This window comes from Rhinolophus sinicus, linkage group LG06, assembly GCF_036562045.2.
Source record: "Rhinolophus sinicus isolate RSC01 linkage group LG06, ASM3656204v1, whole genome shotgun sequence".
NCBI classification, from domain to species: domain Eukaryota; kingdom Metazoa; phylum Chordata; class Mammalia; order Chiroptera; family Rhinolophidae; genus Rhinolophus; species Rhinolophus sinicus.
This window is the reverse complement of record NC_133756.1, coordinates 158676137-158697529: the sequence shown is the minus strand read 5'-3', so window position 1 is coordinate 158697529 and position 21393 is coordinate 158676137. Positions and strand designations below refer to the sequence as shown.

General features: G+C 44.9%; 1 long non-coding RNA gene, 9 other non-coding genes and 1 pseudogene across 13 annotated transcripts; 10 read left to right on the top strand and 1 right to left on the bottom strand.

Moving 5' to 3' along the window:
• Window positions 1–6825: 6825 nt before the first annotated feature.
• On the bottom strand, window positions 6826–7000 carry LOC141572581 (U2 spliceosomal RNA; annotated as a pseudogene).
• Window positions 7001–11690: 4690 nt separating this feature from the next.
• On the top strand, window positions 11691–15226 carry LOC109435840 (uncharacterized). 4 transcript variants are annotated; one of them, XR_002136027.2, is made up of 11 exons: window positions 11691–11811; window positions 12154–12206; window positions 12467–12553; window positions 12768–12824; window positions 13170–13207; window positions 13711–13755; window positions 13934–13968; window positions 14171–14207; window positions 14612–14663; window positions 14900–14929; window positions 15089–15226. It is a non-coding gene; the product is annotated as an uncharacterized LOC109435840 (long non-coding RNA). The 4 variants fall into 4 exon arrangements; XR_002136024.2 differs by having other exon boundaries at window positions 13379–13755; XR_002136025.2 differs by having other exon boundaries at window positions 13170–13593.
• LOC141572536 (small nucleolar RNA SNORD26) lies at window positions 12276–12351 on the top strand. The gene has a single exon (XR_012497861.1). It is a non-coding gene; the product is annotated as a small nucleolar RNA SNORD26 (small nucleolar RNA).
• Window positions 12623–12694, top strand: LOC141572535 (small nucleolar RNA SNORD27). Its single transcript, XR_012497860.1, has one exon. It is a non-coding gene; the product is annotated as a small nucleolar RNA SNORD27 (small nucleolar RNA).
• On the top strand, window positions 13026–13100 carry LOC141572534 (small nucleolar RNA SNORD28). The gene has a single exon (XR_012497859.1). It is a non-coding gene; the product is annotated as a small nucleolar RNA SNORD28 (small nucleolar RNA).
• LOC141572541 (small nucleolar RNA SNORD22) lies at window positions 13470–13597 on the top strand. The gene has a single exon (XR_012497866.1). It is a non-coding gene; the product is annotated as a small nucleolar RNA SNORD22 (small nucleolar RNA).
• Window positions 13796–13862, top strand: LOC141572533 (small nucleolar RNA SNORD29). The gene has a single exon (XR_012497858.1). It is a non-coding gene; the product is annotated as a small nucleolar RNA SNORD29 (small nucleolar RNA).
• Window positions 14031–14100, top strand: LOC141572538 (small nucleolar RNA SNORD30). The gene has a single exon (XR_012497863.1). It is a non-coding gene; the product is annotated as a small nucleolar RNA SNORD30 (small nucleolar RNA).
• Window positions 14349–14417, top strand: LOC141572539 (small nucleolar RNA SNORD31). The gene has a single exon (XR_012497864.1). It is a non-coding gene; the product is annotated as a small nucleolar RNA SNORD31 (small nucleolar RNA).
• Window positions 14705–14830, top strand: LOC141572540 (small nucleolar RNA SNORD22). The gene has a single exon (XR_012497865.1). It is a non-coding gene; the product is annotated as a small nucleolar RNA SNORD22 (small nucleolar RNA).
• Window positions 15227–20508: 5282 nt separating the features above from the next.
• Window positions 20509–20699, top strand: LOC141572570 (U2 spliceosomal RNA). Its single transcript, XR_012497894.1, has one exon. It is a non-coding gene; the product is annotated as a U2 spliceosomal RNA (small nuclear RNA).
• The last annotated feature ends 694 nt before the right edge of the window (window positions 20700–21393 follow it).

Genomic DNA, 21393 nt, shown 5'->3' with positions numbered 1-21393 from the left:
ACTCACAAAAGAAAGGCCAGTGAACTCTTGAAAGATTACATGACCATATTAGTAAAATGCAAATTAAAATCATAACAAAATATAATTTCGGTCCAGATTGGCAACATTAAAACATCTGACTGAACCAAGTGACGTCAAGGATATGAAACTGCATAAGTGGCAACATTAATGGGTTCAACACTCTAGGTGAGCAACGTGTAACGCCTGCAGAATTGAAAGTACCATAGCCACTACCCAGCAATGTCACTCCTAGATTCAGACTCCAGAGAAACTCTCACACGTACACACAAGGCAACATACAAAAGATTTCATTGCAGCACTGGTTGTAGTAGTAAAAATTTAGAAAACTAAAAAATGTCCTATCATTAATGGACACAATAATTTGTAGAACATTTCTAAAGAAAATACTATGTAAGCGACTAAATCTTAAAGACAGGCAAAACGTGTCAAAAATATAACGCTAAAAAAAAAAAGGGAAATCATAGGTTCACCTTAATTTTTTTCCCCACAAAAAGCAAAAGATACTGTGGCATGCCAACAGTCTGCATTTCAACTGACATCTATCCCAAAAGGGAAGACTACCCCACTCGTGGAGGTCCTGCGGTAGTATCAGGTTGGTTTGTGGCATGGACGGAGCAAGGATCACTTCATCTCCGTGTCAAAAATCCACTTCATAAAGTGTCCTCAAGTAGCTAATTTACGAGATGTTAAATGCTGAGAGCAGATACCATTCTTGATCTTGGTCCAAAATCCAAAGAAACAACCTACAATTAAGATTCCTATCAGGACTTGCTTCCATAAATTCCACTCAAAACAACAAAAGCAGCCTGAGAGCTGTTCTTTATAAAATGCCTCATTTTCATCTCTCCCCAGCCAGTCTAATCCTTCCCAATGGCACATTCCTCCACAGTTTAGGAAATAAGGAAATTCTGTTCTCACGCTGAATTTGTGCCAGAGGTGAACGTCCTCCTCCTCCCGGCTCCAGGCGGAGCACTGCTCACTGGAGCATCTCTGCTCATCTAATAGAGGCAGTGCTTCCTGCGGCCAGGAGGGGGCAGAGCGGCTCCCTGAGAAAAACGCCCCAATGGGCTTCCATCTTCTAAGAGATTCCTGTTAGACGCTGTCTCCAGTTCAAAGGTATTTCTCCCAGCAACCTGTTCAGGAGTTTACATCATAGCATAGGTCAGGCGATCAACAAATTATCGGGACTTGCATTGTTCTACGTGATGGGGATAAAATAATCAATTATACAGATACGATTTCTGACCTCAGGGAGTTTATGCAGGAAAGGGGTCAAGGAGAGCAAGGGAGGGAATAGAGTGGTGGTATTGAAATTGAAAAAGGCACCGGGGCCTTGATGGCTCTGTCGACAGGTACAGACTTTCACCTAAGAGCAAAGGGAGAGCGATAAGAATTGTGAGCTGAAAAGATCAGATTTTTTATTTAGAAAGATCTCTCTGGCTATAATGTAGAGAACAGATTAGAAGCAGGTCAAGTCAGAGCCAGGCATTAGGGATTTGCAGCGGAAACCCAGGGGTGAATGGCGTGAACTAGAGTCCTGAGAAAGAGAAAAGCAGCTGCTGACATCCAGAAGCTGGCCTGCCACTCACTCCCAGGCCTTGATGTCCTCCTGTAGAACATAATTTCACAGAACGTCAGCATCGGACAAGGCCCCTTCGAGGTCATGATGGGTTAAGACAAAACGAGACCATTCCATAATCATGTCTGAACCCAGACCAAAACATGAACAGTGTCTAAATCACAAAAGTCCAAACATCTCCCTAACGTGGCTAGTATGAGTGACTGCCGCTGCGTTAGCAATTATAGCTTTGGCCTCATTCTAGTCTTTCCTCTTTCCAGATAAGACTTAGGAAGATATCGAATAATAAAATGATCCCACTTCCTGAAAACATCCCCTCCAAAGTAAAGCCCCACATGCTGAAACCCTCCCCAAAATCACCCAGCACAGCCCAAATCCTGTAAGTTCTTTCTAACACCCTCTTCCTAAGACACACCCTGGTTCCCCCGGTGTGTGTTCTTCCTCCTCTAACAAGTAATAAACCCAGCTTGTTCCAACACACGGATGTTCCTTGAGCAGGAGGGCATTTATTGTACGGGGGAAATGGCCACAATCCTGGTGTAGACAATTGAGTAAAAGAGGGCATGGTGGAGAAGGAACAGATTTGTGGGGAAACATCATGAATTCAGTTTTGGACACGTTGAGCTGAGCTATTTATGGGCCACCCCAGCGAGGACGTGTGGCAGACAGGTGCATGGATCTGCAGTCCAGGAGATCCTGGGCAGAGATGGCAGAATATATATGGTAAACGAAGCCATTGTTACCCAACAAGGAGGTCCGCACACTCACCATACAGCAGAGCCAAACACTGAACACCGAGTTTGAAGTGGAGAAATTCAGGTGGTTTCCTGGCAGGGCGCCGAGCCAGGAGAACAGGGAGCTGGTGCTCAAAATCCAACTTCCCGATGGTTTTAATCCAGTGTGTTTATAGGCAAAGACTGAGGGTTGAGGGTTAGGGGTCATGGATGAAGCTGATTGGTTAATTCTTGTGTACATTTCAGTGGATTTCCTTAGTCTGGTTAATTCACTTCCTGTTGTCATCTTGTCTGGTGCCTTCGTAATAGTGGTCGGGTGACCTAACGGTGCTGAAGAATCAAGATTCTGTAAGACATCTCATGATTGTGCATCAGTGACATTATCTTTAAAGCAAAAGGCAGAAACTACATGTCTTGTGACCACTGTTATTATTTAAGTTATGATTATTTTGCACTTAACTGGCTACATTTTTCTATTATCTATTATCAAGCAAAGTGTACTTTGAAACATTTTTTCTGGAACTTGCTTTATAGGCAGGTCTTTAGGCCATAACGAACATCCTTTATAATCTTTGACTATGAGTGACTAACATTTTCTTAATCTTTGACTACAAGCTATGGGACAACCAAAGCAACTGAAACATTTAGTTAAAGCCTATATCTCTAGATTCTATGATCTAATACCTACCTACACATGGTACTGGTAACTGTCGGTTTCACCATGGCAATGGATAAGTTGGTCTAGGCAGAGTATAGTGAGTGAGAGATCAAGTGGACCCAGGCGAGAACCCTGAGGAATGTATAAGGAATAGACAGTGAAAATGGTCAAGAAGTAAGGAAACCAAGGAGAGTGACGTGTCCCAGAAAGCAAGGGGAGAGAACACTTCAGGAAGAAGGAGCAGGTCAACAGCGTCAAATGCTATTGAGGTGAAGAAAGATGAAAAGCACCTCTTGGGACCGAGTGAGTAAAAGGTCACTAATGGCCTTGGGGAAAGCAGTATCAGTAGAGGGGCAGGTACAGGGGCTACAGTGCAGTGGGTTAAGGAGAGAATTGAAGGTGAGGAAATTGATGGTCAGGACAGGGCCCTTTTAAAGCTTTCCACTTTGTCTTTCCCACTACAGCTCTTCTTCACAGGCCAACGACCCAATGCAGGGGTTACTACAACTCCAAGTACATTAAATCCCACTAAACACTTGGGGACCAGGGAAAGGATCAGTAGATAAGAATCCACTGACTTGAGGGGAACTTTCTTGGGACCCAGGACTTAACACCCTGACAGGGACGCCTGTGGATGGGGGCAAAATCACTGCTATGGTGGCTTGTAGAAGCCTGGATAAAGCAGTCCACGCTGAGTGAAGTATTATAGATATGCCTGAGATGCCCTAGTGGACGGCAGAGGAAGTGATACAGAGGCTGAGGAAAGTGGGCATACTGGAATGGAACTATTATGTGAGGCCAGTGACCCACCAGAGAACTGTGTTCCAAAAAAGGGCCCAGAGGACACCATGTTCACAAGGCCATCAGGAATGCACTATTGAGAGGGGCGTCAGCATCACTAAAGCCAGTGGTGGCTCTCCTCTGCAGTCACAGAGCTGAGCTACCTAAGATGTATGAGGCTGACACTCACCCTCCTCCTGACCGTCATCAAGTACAGTGGTACCTCGGTTTTTTTAACATACTCCGTTCCGGAAGATCGTTCGAGTTCTGAAACGTTTGAAAACAGCCGACAGCTAGGCCTCAGGATCTTGCACTCAGTGGAAGCTGCGTGACATGTTCAACTTCCGAGGCGTGTTCGAAAACCGAAGCATTTACTTCCAGATTTACGGCGTTTGTAAACCGAAATGTTCATCAATGGAGATGTTCAAAAACCGAGGTACTACTGTATTAGAGATCAGGTATAATAGAGGCTTAACTGCCAGAAGACAGAAAGCCGTAATTACCATAAGAATGGCAAGATTGGAGAGGTAGCCATGGGGGCTTGGCTCACAGAGAGTTGTGGGTATAACAGACAATGGTGTCCTGGGGAACCGACAGGATGCTGCTGTACATCTACCACCTGAAGAAAGGGGCGGAAGGCTAAGGGGGTCACCACAATAAACAGTCAGGAGCTCTTCCTCAGGTTCTGGGCCTGAGCCGATTTTCATGTCCAACATTCAGTTACTAAAGAGGTAACCAGGTCCCATGGGTAAGCGTCCTGAAATTATGATGATTCTCCTCGTTCTTCCCTAAAGGGAACTCATCATCTACTCAGGTGTGACTGTACACTTAGTAAAGGAGAATGTGCAAATATGTTGAAGATTTTAGACACCGGATCTGAGCTAACTTTGATGCCCGAAGACCCAAAGTGTCAGCATGATTCCCATTAGAACAGGGACTTACAGGTATCCAGTAATTTCCTTAGTCCCCAAGTGTTTAATGGGATAGCTATACTTAGGAGTTGGAGCAACCCCTACATTGGATCCTTGGCCGAAGAAATGAGACCTGTCACGGTGGAAAAGGCAAAGTAAAAATCTCCACCCTCACCTTTCAGCCATGATAGTAAATGAAAAGCAATTAACACATACTGGGGAGAGGGGAAGAGGGATTACGATGTTTTCCCGAAAAGAAGACCTACCTGGACGATCAACTCTAATACATCTTTTGGAGCAAAAATTAATATAAGACCCAGTATTATATTATATTATATCACACACAGTATTATTATATTATATTATATTATATTATATTATATTATATTATACCTGGTATTATATTATATTATATAAGACTGGGTCTTATATTAATTTTTGCTCCAAAAGATGCATTAGACCTGATGGTCCGGCTAGGTCTCTTTTTCAGGGAAACACGGTAGCAGAGATTAGTGCCACCACTCAAAACAGAAAGGATGCATGGAGGGTGATACTTATCACCTCCACACCTGGAAATATGGTATAGCTCCCACCTATATAGCAGGTGACATGGTAAATTGCCAACTTTGAGCGCAGCCCAGACACAAAATGGCTCTGAGCAGGTCCAAGCTGCAGTGCATGATGTCCTGCCACTCGGGCCATAACATCCAACAGATCTAATGGAGTGGACGTATCAGTGGTGAAAAAATATGCACTGTGGAGCTCATGGCAAGTGCCAATGGGAATAGCAGGTGCCTGAGATTCTAGAGCAAGGCCAAGTTGTCCACAACAGAGAATTATATGCCTTTTGAGGAACAGCTCTCGGCATACTAGTGGAACACTTGATTACGAAGCACCAAGTGACCATGAACTGCCCCCATTATGAGTCGTACCTATCAAGTCAAAAAGTCAGACCAGCTCAGCAGCAGTCTTTCAAAAGATGAAGTGGCACTTCCGGGATCAAGACTAAGCAGAAGCAGAAGACACAAGCAAACTGCATGGCCTAGACCCCCTTGTCACCCACCATACTTGTAAAAGTACCCATGATCCTATTGGAGTGTCTTGTATAACCTGCTAAGGAAGTAAAGGCCTGAGTTGATTTACAGATGGGTAACTTATGGGTGCCAGCTGAAAATGGACAACAGTCATATTCAGAAGTGGTCTTGAAAGACAGCAAAGAGGGAAAATCTGCCAGCAGTACACCTGACGATCTACTTTGTGTAGAAGAAGAAATAGCCCTAGGTGAGAATACATACACATTCCAGGGTGATGGCCAATGGCCTGGTCATCTGATTAGAGGCCTGAAAGGAAAAGGACTGGAAGACCCAGGCAGTGAGGTCTGGGGTGGAGGCGTGTTCATGGACACTTGGGAGTGTCCACAGAGCAGGAAGATTTCTGCATCACACGTTAATGTCCACCAAAAAGCATCCACCATGGGGTGGCCGGTTAGCTCAGCTGGTTAGAGCATGGTGCTAATAACACCAAGGTTGCTGGGTCGATCCATGCATGGGCCACCATGAGCTGCGCCCTCCTTAAAAAAACAACAACAACAAAAAACATCCACCGTGAAAGAAGCCCTGAACAAAACAGACAACAGGACTTGGCCTTCATCCGAAAGCACAAGGTGGACCAGGGTTCAAATCCAGACAGTCTGGCCCTAGCCACTCTCTTAATCAACACAATGACTTATAAAGAAAATGTTTCAACTTCTATTTCTATCTCACCCTTTAAAAAATTTCCCTCCTTTTCAAATACTTGTTAATGTAGAGAATAACATACTTTTAAAAGCCTTCATGTATTAGGGTATTCCAGTGTTTTTCTTTACTGAGAAGGAGCATAATCCAAAAAGTTTGATGAGCACTGCTCTACCCTGCCACTACGTGAACAGTCACTAAAGTAATCACTGGTTGTTGAAATAATAAGCATGCTTGTTAGCCTAGGCAGACAGCTTCACGTGGTTTATATTACCTCTTGCAAGTCCACACTCAAATCCTTTACTAATCAATCCAGTTGCCGTAATTTATCATGCTCATTTTTCAAAAAGAGAGACAACTCCACCGAAGCTATCTAGCTAACAAATCCTTTAACAACTAAATATCACTAAAGGGGTGCACCATTCGTAGGAATACTGCAATGTCAGGTCAGTGCATGGAAGAGACAGACCAAGTTCCTGTTCCAAAATCAATGTAGTACATTGTCCTCGGGGGGAGGACACATCAGATATTATACTGATAAGAACAGATATTATATGATCTTAGCCAAAAGGTTAAGGATTGATATTACCTATATCAACTCCCCATACGTTCCTCACTCAGGTCCGCAAATACAGCATGTAAGCCTGTCCTTACAATCTTCACCATCTTCCTCTCCCCAGAGACTGGGCTAATCCTCCCCAGTGTCATATTTCTCCACAGTCCAGGAAATTCTGTTATCAAATAGGGCCTTTTCCTCCACCGAGGTTACTGTCTTATCTCCCAGTTCCTGGCAAAGCACTGGTCATTTGAATCTCTTCCTCCATTAAGCCAGGCAGTGCCTCTTGCCGCCAGGTGGGGGCAGGGTTGCTATACGAGCAAACTCCCCAGACCTCTCTTAGGAGTAGCTCATTGGATAAGTCAATGAATTGAGGCTGGAATAAGATCATTCAAAATTTTATAGAGATAAACTAATACATACTGAGTCCTACTTTGTGTCATGCTTTCTGTTAGGCAATAGGGATACAATGATGATGTCATGCAGTGGCTCTGGTCCCGCCCCCCACATAAGAACGCAGGACATGGTGAGGCCAAGAAGGAACACCCACGGAGTCACAGATAGGGGGTTCATACCACTATAGTCTCGCTGGCGGCTGGGTTGGAGACACAGGGAGCAGGAGCCACACGATGCGCAGCCATCTGCTTCTCTGCCAACCAACCAACTAACCCCCTAGCCTAGCCACGCAGTTATATTAGTGGCTAATGTCTAACTGATTACAGCTGAGGGCCATCTGATTACAGTTGACAGCCATCTACCACCCGAGCCAGCAACTTTCCACAAGAGGTTGAGAGCCTGGAAACTGCTCTCTGGGACTCTGTCCCCACAGATGATTTACATAGACATGACCTCAGGGAGTTTAAGGTGGGGGGGCAAGATGCACCCAGCTTGGGGAGGGAGGGGTAGTAAGGAAACTTGCAAAGAAAGCAGGGGTTGTAATCACTATATTGATGATTTAGACTTTAGCTTAAAGACTATGGAGGGGCACTGATCTGAGACGTGACCATATGGAAGGACTATGATCTGAGACGTGAGACTTGACCAAATTTTTTATTTGGAAAAGTCAGTCTGGCTGCAAGGTGGAGAATGGATGAGAAGGGAGGAAATCAGAGCCAGGGAGCCATTATAGAATAAGTCTGTTATAAAAACCTCCAGGTGACCTCCAACTGCTAAGACCACCAGCTTTTTTTGGTGCTGTTAAGGAAAAGAACCTGAATCTGGAGCTGGCCCGGTGGCTCAGGTGGTTGGAGCACCGTGCTCGTAATGCCAAGGTCACCAGTTCGATTCCCACATGGGCCAGTGAGCTGTGCCCTCCACAGCTAGGACTGTGAACAATGGCTCTCCCTGGAGCTGGGCTGCCGTGAGCCAGAGGTTGGTGTGAGCTGCTGAGGTCGGTGTGGACTGTTGTGTGCATGCTGCCGCTGGCTGCCGTGGGCTACTGTGTGCTGCCAGGAGCGGCCGGTGGCCAGTGTGAATGGCTGGCAGCCAGCATGAGCGGCTGGCAGCGGTGAGAGCTGCCATGAGCTGCTGTAAGCAGCCGACTGACGACGGGCAACGGACTGCGGGGGGGGGGGGGGGGCAGGCAGGCGCAAGGCTCATCCCACCAGCATGGGCCAGGGAGCTGTGTCCTACACAACTAGGCTAAGAAACAACGGCTTGAAACGGGGGGGGGGGGGCAGAAGGGGAAAAAAGAACCTGAATCTTTGGAAATATTAGAAAGATTATGGGCCTTGCTGAGGACTATTAGCCAGAGAGCAGAACTTCAAGAAGTATTGAAACAGTGCTCTAACTTTGGGAAAGAGGGCAGAGGCAGGAGTGAGTGTAAACGACATCTGGTGAGCTGGTGAGTTAGTTAGAAGTTTCAATTAGGGTACATACAGTTCAATACTTAACAGTTTTACATCTAATGGAAGGGATGTATAGGAAAGATAGGTTGAGTTGCCACAGCCCCTGGTGTCAGTTTTAATTTGGGTCTGGCAACAAATGACTTCAAAACTCTTTGAGGTGATGTTTATCAGCATGTAGAAAGAACTGGCACCGTTACCTATAATCACTGATCTTTAGTGTTGAAACTGTAGCAGCTATATTACCCCAGTGGTTTGTGCCTTAGTAAGAAAATGTAGGAAGGGGCACTGTTCTCTTGGTTACTGATTAGGTCGGAGAAGCTGAAGCACTATTTCCTTTCTCATTGATTATGCACTTTAACCCCTTTCTTCCCAAAAAAGCCTCCAGTTTTTGACATTACCCCTTTCAAGTGGATTCTATGTCACCACAGAGATGCAAATTCAGTCATGGCCACCTTTGGCTCACAGGCATATCGTGATTGGCTCATAGAATGTGCTTAAAATTGGAAGTTAGACACCAACACTTAAAATGGGCAAATATAGAATTCTGGATTTCTGGATTCCCTTGGTCAGATTTTTTTTTACAGAAACAATACTCTAGTAGCAAGACAACAATCAGCTGGAGCTAAGAAAGGGCTGCCTAGGTTCACCACAGTCCCCACCCAGTTCTTACCGTTTATCTGCATTACCTCCACTTTTGTAGGTGAGTTAGAGACCCCTGACTTAAATTCTCTCCTTTCCATTTCCTCTGCCATTACAGGATCCACTTACCTGTTGCCTAAACTCCTGTGACAATCTAAGTAATGTCCTTGTCTCCATCTTATCCTTCAATTTATCACCTCCCTGCTCAAAAACTTTCACTGGCTTTTTTCTCACTATCTACAGTTCAAATAATTTAGCTTTGCATTCCAGGTCCTCTTCTGGCCCTCCCCAGGAAATCTTTTCCCGTTTTATATTCTACTATTCCCGTTCAGCCCACCTTGCATGAATTATATCCATGTAGTATTTCCTTCCTTTTTCAGTTCCAAGCCTGTGCTCAAATTGTTTTTTTAACTGGAATTTCCTCCCCCGGTCTGTTTATCTACCCTTCAAGGCTCAGACACTCCATAAAGCAACCCCCAATTCCCATTCTGGCATATAACCTGCCTAGCCCTGTCTGTCTGCTCTGGAACTTCTGGATTTCCCATAGTTTATCTTTCATTTTCTACACATTTTGTTACAATGTTTCAATCATGTACTTGAACAAGCAATACTTACTGAGTAAATGAATTTATTTCAGTTCATAACTGTGTTCAAACTGGAATTCTCTCAATATTGTGTAGTGTCAATTGTGATGTTATCCTAGGGACGCATGGAGACAATATTGCCCACAAAGGAGTGAAAATTGGTTCTTGGTGGGGGGAGGGGAGGCAGGAAAATCTTAGATATTAAAAAGGTGTCTGGCCCTCCAAAGGGCTACAGTACATAAGCAGATATACAGCATATCAGTGGTATTAAAATTTCTTGGCAGGGGGGGATTGGAGAGGAAATGTCTCTTTAAGGCTCCTGGGGAGGGGGAGACATCAATGAAAAAAATTGAAAACAGTACCCAGGGAGCATTCCACTTGTTTCCTGTGTATTTGCTTGCTCTCCGGCTACCTTGAGAACAGTGTGTGATGACAGCAGTAAAGCAGTGGTCAAAAGGGCAGGCCCTAGAACCAGACGGCCTGGATTTGCACCTTGGCTCTGAAGTTTCTTAGCTGGGTTAACACCAAGCAAGTTACTTACCCTCTCTAAGGTCTCAGGTTCCTCACCTATGACATGACCTTAATAGCTCACTCCTAGAGTTGTAGATTAGGTGAGGTCATTCAGAAGAGCATGTACAAGGAGATTAGTAAATACAGATGGTGCCCAAAAAATGTATACACATTTTAAGAAAGGAAAAACCTGTATTAAAATGTAATACTCAATATATGCCAATAATAAAAGATGACTACAAGGTATGTGTATACATTTTTTTGCCCGCCCCCCCCCCCCGTATTTATAAAACTTGCACATACACTAGGTGTTTGCACATACACAAATGTCTGATGAAGTGATGCTGGTTGGTCTCAGTAACCAGTCTATAGATGACCGGATCCACCTTGACAGTCAGGAGGGGAGTTGCAGGTAGCGCAAGAGCTCTTTTTACACCTGGGGCCCCTCATCTATAAAACGGGAGTAGTTATTGTACCTACCTCTTGCGAGTTTGGAAGACTAATCATCAACTCATTAGTGTGCTTAAAATGGTGCTCCTAACGTTAACCCTGCGTCAAGCCAAGCTCCTAGCGAAATGGGACCGGACAGCAGGCCATTTGTGGCCAGTGAGGAAGAATCAGACACTTTCGTAAGACTCAAATGGAGCGCTTACGGCCTGATTCACTACCCGAAATGGCTTCATGCAAGGGGCCTCCACCTGAGCTCAGCCTAGCCCGGGGCTCAGTACCTGCGTCACCTCCTGAGCTGGGACACTGAGCACCAGGCCCGGAATGCGCGCTGGGCGGCTGGCGAGGGATCGAGACGACACCGGTCAAGGGTTCAGAAGATTTAGGATCCATACAGGCGGGCCCTGCACACGGGTTTAGGGTGTGTGTGGGAAAGAGGAGCTCACAGGAAAGAGTGTGGGGGCAGGCGGCTGGGACCCAGACCGAACGTCGGTCCAGGATACGCAGGAAACCGCCCGGAGCTTCAAAGCTCCAGCGCCCCAGGCAGCCGTTTTGAAACCCGGTCCCAGCGCGGTAAGGCGCGCCTGGGTACTGCCCTAAGGCGCATGCGCGCCTTTTTCGCGCCGATGGGGGCGCGCACTCCACGCTCGCCTTCTGTGGAAATCTCTACCCACAACTCCCCAGGCTTCCACGCACCCTCCTCATGCGCATGCGCCCGCCACAGTCCCGCCCTCAAATCCCATGGGTCTCTGCGGGATAGTATTTAAGTGTTTCACTGTGCACCTTCGCTCTCGTTTTTTCTGCTGCTCTCGGTGAGTGTGCTTTGTGTTTCATAAAGAAGCCGCCGCGTGAGCATGGCGCAGCTTTGGCCGCCTTCTGTGTTGCACTTATTTAATTGGCGGGGTGGGGGAACTTGGCCATGGCCTCCAGGCCTGCAATCTGCTGCAGGGCTTTATGAAGGACAAAATGGCGATGGCAGGCGGTGCTTGCGGCCTTCTCTGTGTGATGAGAACCTTTTCACAGACCTGTGCTGAATTCCGTGAGGATGAGAAACTCTGAGGAGACTGGCCTTGCGCAGCCGATGCAGAAAGCTCTCCGGAAAACAAAGCGTTTGCGAAATACCCAGTGCTGACCTAATGTTTTCTTGTCTGCAGGGTTCCGGGGCAAGTTTGAACGCCAAAGGACCGGGAACAGCCCTTTTGTTAAAGTAAGTGCTTAAGGCTGTCCTTTACCATTGTCCTTTCATTGTTGAGTGTTTGGAAGGCCTATGGATGTGCTACGGGGATGATTTTAAGAATTGAACTCTCTCTTTCTGAGGGATTAGTGGAGAAAATATAAAAATTCTGAGTAGCACCATGTGCAGCAGATGTTTGGGGGATTTTTTTTAGCTCGGAGGTGTTAAGGCACTAATATGAGACAGGTTGCAAGGTCTAAAACTAAGTGAAAGGTGCTCTTCGTTTTTTTCAGACGTGGTTCAGTTTAAAAGAACTTATAGGTTGGAAGATGGGGCAGAATCTTTTCCTGTGCAAATCAAGTGTTACAGTGATGCTCCAGGTGTGTATACATGGTTTATGCAATTGTGGGTGGGGGCAGTGTCTAGCTGGGCATCAAATTGGGCTGGCCACTCCATGATGAATATATAATGACAAGCATATGACTGAACTTGGAAGTGATGTCATCTTAATACTGAGGAGTGGGCCAAGAGGACTCAAGTACTCCTTTGCAGGCTGCCCTACGTACATATAATGCCTCCCTTTTCTGTTTCCAGCATCTCATCACCAATCCTGAGGAATTCAGACAATCCTGTGTCTCAGGGTGACTACAGGTAATTGTTCAAATGGGATTGGTGTGTCATCTCTCCAGGGTTCCCCACAACCAGGAGAGCAAATGGTCAGTGGAGTGGTGTTGCTTTTTGCTCCTTCCAGCTTGTTCCTCTTGGAATGATTTTTTCCTGGGGAGGGAGAGAGCAACCAGCAACACAGTTGGTTTTTGAGAGGGTGTGCTTTTCCCTCACCCACATGTCACTGTCAGATGATTTGAATTGTTGTGCTGATGTTCTGTGAGGTATGACAGTTAATAGCATGTTAGAGTTCTGATGGCAGTTTCTATTCATGCAGAAATTTTATTCTATCCTAATACTTTTAAGTAATTACTTGCTTCTTATTTGCAGACTGTCCTGATGATATATTCATCTATCTTATCTTAATGGTAAGTTGGTTTTCTCGTGGTAAATTAACATGTGAACCCATTATCCGAAGGATCGCATCATCATGGGTTGTTGTGATATTTTGTTTTGTTACCAGAGCCCTAATTGACCCATATAGTTTGCTGATTCCCCTTGGTCGTTATAGTAATATTGCTTAATCTCTCATCTACTAGATGCCCATTAATCTGCTCAGGGTTGAACTCCTGGAAAGAGTTGGAAGTGGTGAGCACTTGTAACGTGGTTGTAGCTTGCCCCAGAGTCCAGTACCAGTGAGGAGAGCAAGCATCCCGTCTTAACCCCTGTTCTAGCCCCAGAGCCAGTAATGGTGAACCCACTGGGGCTAACTGGGAGAGAGGATGAGAACTTGTTCCATGAGGAACTGTCTGAGGTACAACAAATAGCCTGTAGATAGCATTTGGTTAGTTTTTCTTGGCCTATCCATTAACCATAGCTAGAATAGCTTTGGCTGTTTTAGATATTTTGCTAATTACATGATCTCATTTAGGAGCAGCTTGTTCCTGTGTACTACTAAAAAGCTGACAGTTAAAAGGTTAGTGATTAATGTCTGGTTTATATCACCAAGTAGTCGGTTTCTATGATGAATCAAACTAGCTCACTATGACTTACACAATGAAAACATTTGAACACCTGAGAAACTGGAAAAGACGGTAGTAGGGGGATACGATGTGTAAGGAACGTTTGTCACCCACAACTTTGTCTTTCCCTAGGTGCTGTTAACAGTGACCTGTTTACCCACTAGAAGGTGAGTGGTTTTCGTATGTGTTGGTGCATGCTGGGTAGAAAAATGCCATTTTAGGCCTATACATATATGATGATTTACATGGAATCTCGTTCGGCTGATGAATTGCTGTTGAGACTCGGAAATCTGATTTTCTAAGAACTAGCTGAGGTGGGAACAACAATGCAGGAAATAAGCATTGCTGACCCAATCTTGTTTGTTTCAGGTCCAGCGCCTTCTCTGGAGCCCACGAATGATTTAAGGTAAATCCCTTTGCAACATTTTCAGTCTAGTGCTGCTATATAAGATTTGCCAGGTTTTGTATGGCACTTTAGTCTGGATACCTGCGCAAAGACGTGAACCCATTGGCTTAATCCAGTTTGTCTTTGGCCATTACTGAACCACTCACCAGTGATGAGTTCAATACCGCCCCAGTCTGATCACTGTGACTGAAAGGTATTTTCTGAGCTGTGAGCTTGCCTTGGAGTGAAAAGTGACAATGGGTAGTACGTTGAGTAGGCTTTACAGCCAGCAGGAAGTTCTTCGGGCTAGTTGGTGGTTCCTATAAAATGTGTTAAAGCCTACATAGCCTATACAGGTGTACCTTTCCCCCAAGCAACAGGGACTCCTAGGGCTGGGGACTTAATTCCCAATCGATCTTTTGCAGGGAAAGTGTAAGCCAAGCCATATTTCTGCTCAACTCCAGTCTGAAGTTAGAGGTGAGTAAACTTAGATGCCAGGTGTGGGCCAAGCTGAAATTTCCCAGTGAAGAAACATTCACATGTCTTACCTCCTGTCCTCGTCCCAGAGCCTGTAAAGGTGAACCCACTGGGGCTGGCTGGGGGAGAAGAGGAAAGTTTGTTCCAGAAGGAGCTGTCTGAGGGATCATAAGGATTTCTGAACATGGGAAAGGGAGAATTAAATCACTTGTTGAAAATTTGTATATTTTTTCTAGGTCTAAAGGAAGAACAAATCCTGTACGATGGTAGGTATCTGCCTGTACACTGGTGTTTCGTATTTAATACAGACATGATTTAATAAACAGAAAAGCATGTGGAGGTGGAAATTGGTTTAAATTAGCCCCTTATAAACTCAGTGCCTATTCTTTCCCATTCAGTAAACTCACTTTTCTTTTTCTGTACAGGAATCCAACTCTTGGAGGACATCAAAAGGGGAATTTTCAAGTCATTTCTTGTACCATGTAGAATTAACATAAAATTAAAATTAACATGCAATCATTTCAGTCTTTAAATAAAACATTTTTTGTTTTTTTAAATCTTCACTGTGGTTCATGTGTTTGAGTGGGTCTAGATTAGCTATTCACCTAAATAGGTACAACTGCTATGGCAGGTGAACATTTGTCGAATGAATGATACAATTGGCATCAAACATCCATCTTGATCTACATGTACCATTAATCGGAGCATGAAAATATATAGCTAGCTACTTGAGAATTTACAGGCGCATCCAAATGGGTTCTTGTCCCCAGGCATACCCAGTGTTTTCAAATCTGCTTATTTGGTCCTGGGCAAGCTCACTGGCTTTGGGGGTAAAGGAAGGGCGGTGGTGTCGTGCATGGGTGGAGGCGATGTTGGTGTATGTGTATGGTTAGCTCGATGATTCTGTCTTTAAAGCAGTTAATGTGGTTTTCTAAGCCTGGAGAGTGAAATCTAGGTGGCTAACATGCACTCGAACCGCCTTCCCCTGCCCCCAACTCCTCCAGGTAATTGTGATGTAAGTTCAGATAATGATTACATTTCTCAATATTTGATAGAATAGACAGCAAATAGTGATGAATTAAGGGATACCCACCTATTTTATTAACATGTAAATTTCAGAATATAGCTCATACCTCTATCCTGGGGTATTGGTTCCTGGGTCCCTGCAGAAACCAAAATCTGAGGATGCTCACGTCCCTTACATAAAATAGTGTATTTGCCTATGATCTGCACACTCAGGCTTTAAGTCATCTTTAGGCTACTTAATACAATGTTAAGTGCTGTGCGAGTACTGTTTTCCCGAAAGTAAGACCTAGCTGCACCATCAGCTCTAATGTGTCATTTGGAGCAAAAATTAATATAAGACCCAGTCTTAGTATATATGATTTTTGGGGAAACATGGTAGTTACACTATTACAATGTAGATGCTATATAAGTAGTTCCACTGTATTTGGGGAATGACAAGGTCTATGTGTTCAGCACAGACACCATCAGACCTAAGACCTAACTGCATAGTACCTGTCAGCAACTACAAAGTTTTTCTTACAATATTTTATCTTTGGAATTAGCTTAGACCATGTAGGTGGAAGTAGTGGGTATGGAGGGCCAACTATGCCTTTTGTGTGAACTGTGTTTTTGTTCATTAAATGGTAGTCATACAGATTTGAGAGTTGTCAATCAGTGATACAACCAGAATAAGCAAGGGTTGGTCCTGAAAGTGAATCAACTAAAAGATGCCAGGACCCTGGGGAGCACCAGCATTTAAAGGGGAGGAACAGCAGAGGAGAGAAACCCAGAAAGGCACTGTAGGCAGTGGGAGAACCTGCAGAGGCCTGATCAGGTAACCAGGGAAGAACACTCCTCAAACACCAGATGAAAAGTGTCAACTGTCGAAGCTATAAAGAGGTCAGGTACAACTGACTGCAAGCATGTTGAGCTTCAGCTACAGACGAGTCTGCATTACCTCCTCTCACCCTCACCAACCCTGGGCGGCATGTGCCAAAAGCACCCTTGGATAGAGGAGGACACTGAGGCAAGGAAAAGCTAAGCAAATTGCCCATTGTCACAGTTAAAATAGCAGGGGAAGGGAGGGTCAGTTACCAAAGTCCCAGGGGCTTAACCACTAGACTGACTATTCTAGGAGTCTGGGGGCTACTGTTGCTCTAACCCAGATCTGGGAAATACAGCAAGGAGGTGATGAAACCGGATAGCCTGGTATAGGGGCCAGGCAGGGTCCACTGGAAGTGTCTGGTAGACAATGAAGCCTTCCTCAAACACTATTTTCAACATTTGTCAAATTAATGGCTACTTGGACTAAGACATGAAAAGATGTACAACTGGGACAATATGGAGAAATGGGGGAAAGCTCCAGAATGATTGAGGCCGGGCTTCTCACATTCCTTCTGCACACTGATGACTCAGGACTACAATGTCTCTAGCCTTGGACCTCTTCCCTGAGCTCCAGGGACATCCAACTACCCCCTACCCTACCCCCCCTTGATATCCAGTCAGACATTCAGACCCTTGATCCCCTGTTCTGCCTGTGCCAGCTCCTCCCTCAGCTTCCCCACCTCAGTTAAGTGGTAACAGCGCCAACAAACTGCTCCATCCCAAACCCAGCACTGTACTCCCCAGAAGAGTCAAAGCCTTGCTCTTGCCTTTGGGTTACATTCTAGAAGAGGGAGAGGCAAAATACAACGGCCAGCAAATACGACTATTTGAAATAGCACAGTGGCTCTCAACCAGGGGTGATTTTTGTCCACAGGAGACATTTAGCAACCCTGAGCAGCCAGTCTTAAATCCTGGAATTAGGGTTCCCTCTTGGACAACTCTTAGACGGGACTCCAGGACCCCCAAGTCCTGTTGCTCCACTGATGTGGCCTCCAGGTGTGTGGACAACTTCAGGGAGATTCTCTGTCTCTTCTAGGGCTGTAGTTGTATACTTATAGATTAACAAATGGGTTTCAAGGGACTCTTAAGAATCCCACCAGAAATTGTATGCAAAACTGTGAGACAAATATATGTTTATTTGGGGAAAGTCTTCAGATTCTCAAAAGGGTTGGGGGATGCAACAAAAATTACAAACCTCTTCAAGTTGACTAGCCATTTCTTCGACGTGTTTTATATTGTGTTGGTTTTTAAGTTTATAGCCTCGTCCTCAAGAACACACAAAAAAATAGGAAGTCAAAAATTGTTCAATCAATGTATAAATATGGAGAAAAGTACCATTAAAAATAAAAACTGTTTAAAGAGTTAACAGACGAGTGTAAAATGGGGATGGTTGCTATAAACCTTTGAATACTACTTGTCGATTTATATGAATTTCATTAAAATAAAACATTAAATTACAAAAATTAAATGTACCCATGGAAAGAACATTCTTGCCTTGGCCGCGCTTTGCCTGTCACCAAAGCCAGTGTTTCTCTGAACTCTTCCACGTATCTCCATCTCTGCTACCACAGCCACCTTTGTCTCCCACCTGGAGGATCACAGGAGCCTTCTCCCAGTTTTCCCCAGTGGACTATAAAGGTCATGAAGTCAAGGTCCAAGTCTCATTTTTTTTATGGCCATAGGTAACTGCTCAATAAGCATAAAGAAATGCATTGCCAAGTTCTTGTGGAGCCCTCACATCAGCCTCCCGCACCCGCGCAGGAAGAGGCAGAGGGAACAGTAGAACAAGAGTGAAGAAGCCACTCCCCACTTGCCTTTGCTTCAAAGCAGGAACAGTCAACTGCTGACTGCACAGACCTACCAAGAGATGGGGTGCTTGGCTACAGCCTGGGCAGGACTGAAGCCAAGCCAGGGGGCTGTGGCTTGCACTAGGTTGGGTCTTGCAGAATTTGGAGAAGGTTGGGATTGAAAGAAACTGAGTTTTGCTTTTGCCCTTCTTTTTTTTTTTTGAGGGTGCTTTTGCCCTTGTATTCGTTTTGCATTGCTGTTATAACAAATTACCACAAACTCAGTGGCTTAAACAAAACAAATTGATCTTACGCTTCTGGAGGTCAGAAGTCCAAAATGAGTCTCAACAAGCTAAAATCAAGCTGTGGCAGCAGGGCTGCCTTCCTTTCTGGAGGCTCTAAGGGAGAATCATTTACTTGCCTTTTCCAGCTTCCAGAGGTCACCCTACTGACCCCCTTCCATCTTTAAAGCCAGCAAAGTCTCATCGAATTCTTCTCATGCTGCATCATTCTGACACCAAGTCTGCTGCCTCCTTCTGTCCCGTATAAGGACCTTTGCAATGACACAAAAGGGGCCCACCAAATCCAGGATAATCTCTTCTTCTCAAAACCCTTAATTTAATATCTGCAAAGTACCTTTTGTCATGTAAGGTAACATATTCAGAGGCTCTGAGAATTAGGACATGGGTATCTTTGTGGGGGGCATTATTCTGGTAACCACATCCCCCAATTCAGCTCTTTCCCTGGAGGCTCTGGTTTACTTACAGGAAACTGTAGAAACTGCTTCTGTTTATTAACATAAGGGACACAGTGCTGAGAACCTTGCCCTTGTTCTCTTATGTCACAGATTATCAGAAACCTTGCTAGTTGAAAGCATATCAGTGAGAATGGCGCGACCTACTCTTGCCTTAAGGATCGAACTTTGACACGGAGACACGGACTTCAGCCAGCTATAGAGCTTCAGTTAAGGAGGTTTCCAACAGAATGTCCCACATTCATGTTAATATAGTTTCCAAGGAAACAGGACCTCAAGTCCCTTTACAGCCAGGGCCTGATATTAATCCCTTTCATACAGCCAGGCTTTGCTTTGAGCTGATAAATGAACTGCTCATTTAAATTTTCCCTACACTGGGCTTCACCCTCTCTTTCCCACCGCTGGACGCCGAGTTTAGGAATCAGGAACCTCCAAAGAAACGTCTTTCTCAGGGCATCTTTTCCCCTCTGTGAAGGGTCCACGGTGAGTGATGCATGGTACAAATGGCAAGGTAGAAGCGAGTTGGGGGTGGATGTGACAAGTCTGGGAGGAGGCACAAAAGGGAGCCAGAAGCCTCAGGATACGAGGGGAACGGAATTCTAAAGGCCAACCTTTACTGAGTGTCCTGCTCTAACAACCGCCCCATATTGCGGGCAGGAGGCTACGCAACGTGCCTCAAGTCATCAAGTCAGGAACTGGCTAGCAGGGATCCCAATGTAGCAATTTGGACTCCAAAACCTGTGCTCTGGAACCGCGGACTCTCCAAACTCCATGTCTCCTGGAAAATACGACCTAGCCGGTCGATCTGCTCTAATGCGTCTTTTGGAGCAAAAATTAATATAAGACTGCGTATTGTATTATATTTTATTACATTATATTATATTGACCCGGTCTTATAGTAAAGTAAGACCAGGTCTTACATTAATTTTTGCTCCAAAAGACACATTAGAACTGATTGTTCCGCTAGGTCTTATATTCGGGAAACACGGTGTGTCCCGAAGCCCGGCGCCGCCACCCGCCAACCTCAACTGACTAACGGAGACCACCACCCGGTCGTCCCCCTGGCGTGCCTACAGCCTTCAGAGACTAATGCCACAGTCTGGGAGAAAGAAATCAAGCGCGTATTGAAATGTGGGCGTTGACTTGTATGTGGACCAATCCCAAGAATGTATAAAAGCAGAGGGGCGGGTTCATGCAAAACACACCGACCAGTGAGCTGACAGACGAAGCGGTAAATGACCCTGTTTAAGGTATGTTTCAAAAAAGTTATCTATAATTTTGAATAAAAATAATAAGAAATTAAGTTTAAAAAAGATTGTGTGTTGGAAAAAACTAATACTTATGCCGTTAAAGTCACCACAACCGTAAAAGCTACAGGAAGGATAAGGCAGGCTGGGAGGTGAGCCGCTAAGGTATCGCTTCTCGGCCTTTTGGCTAAGATCAAGTGTAGTATCTGTTCTTATCAGTTTAATATCTGATACGTCCTCTATCCGAGGACAATATATTAAATGGATTTTTGGAATTAGGAGATGGAATAGGAGCTTGCTCCGTCCACTCCACGCATCGACCTGGTATTGCAGTACTTCCAGGAACGGTGCACCCCTCTCGGGGGGAACTTACTTTGGTTTGAAAATAAGACAAAGGTTGGGTTTACAATTAGTTGCCATCACGGCACAATTTAGAAAAGTATTGTTAAAATCGTTTGAGTTATCTTAACCACGTCTTTGTTGTTGTTTTGAGTACTGTAAGCAGTATGTTACAAACGGGTTGTGTGTGTGTGTACGCGCGCGTGCGTGCGTGCGCGTGCGGTGGGGGTTTGGAGGAAAGCAATCAATTGCTATTTTCCAGCCGATACAGTATTTTACCTTTTAGCTCTTCTGATGCATTCTTAAAAGCAGGTAAGTTGACTATGATTATTTTTTAGATCTGAACTGGAATAGCAGCTTCGTTTTCTCCTTATTAGAAACGGTTTACTCTTTTTTAGATTTTTTATCCTGTGTACGGGAGAGGCCTTATCTTTTTCTTAAGGGTTCAGTTTGGCTTCATATTAAGTGGCAGGCTGTTAGTTGAACCTCATCAGCGTTAAACCCCAGCTGTGTCCCCGACTTGTATTACAATTGGGAAAGGCCGGCACACAGGAATGGTTGTATGTCTTAAAAAAAAGTCACAGGATTTTAAGGGAAGATGTTCAGGTTTAATTTAGTTTAAATTGTGTTCTGATAGGCTCAATAAAGAGATCAACATCAGGCCTGGACTCCGAAGGGTGCTCTTTCCTTGGTAATACAAAAATAAATGTGGA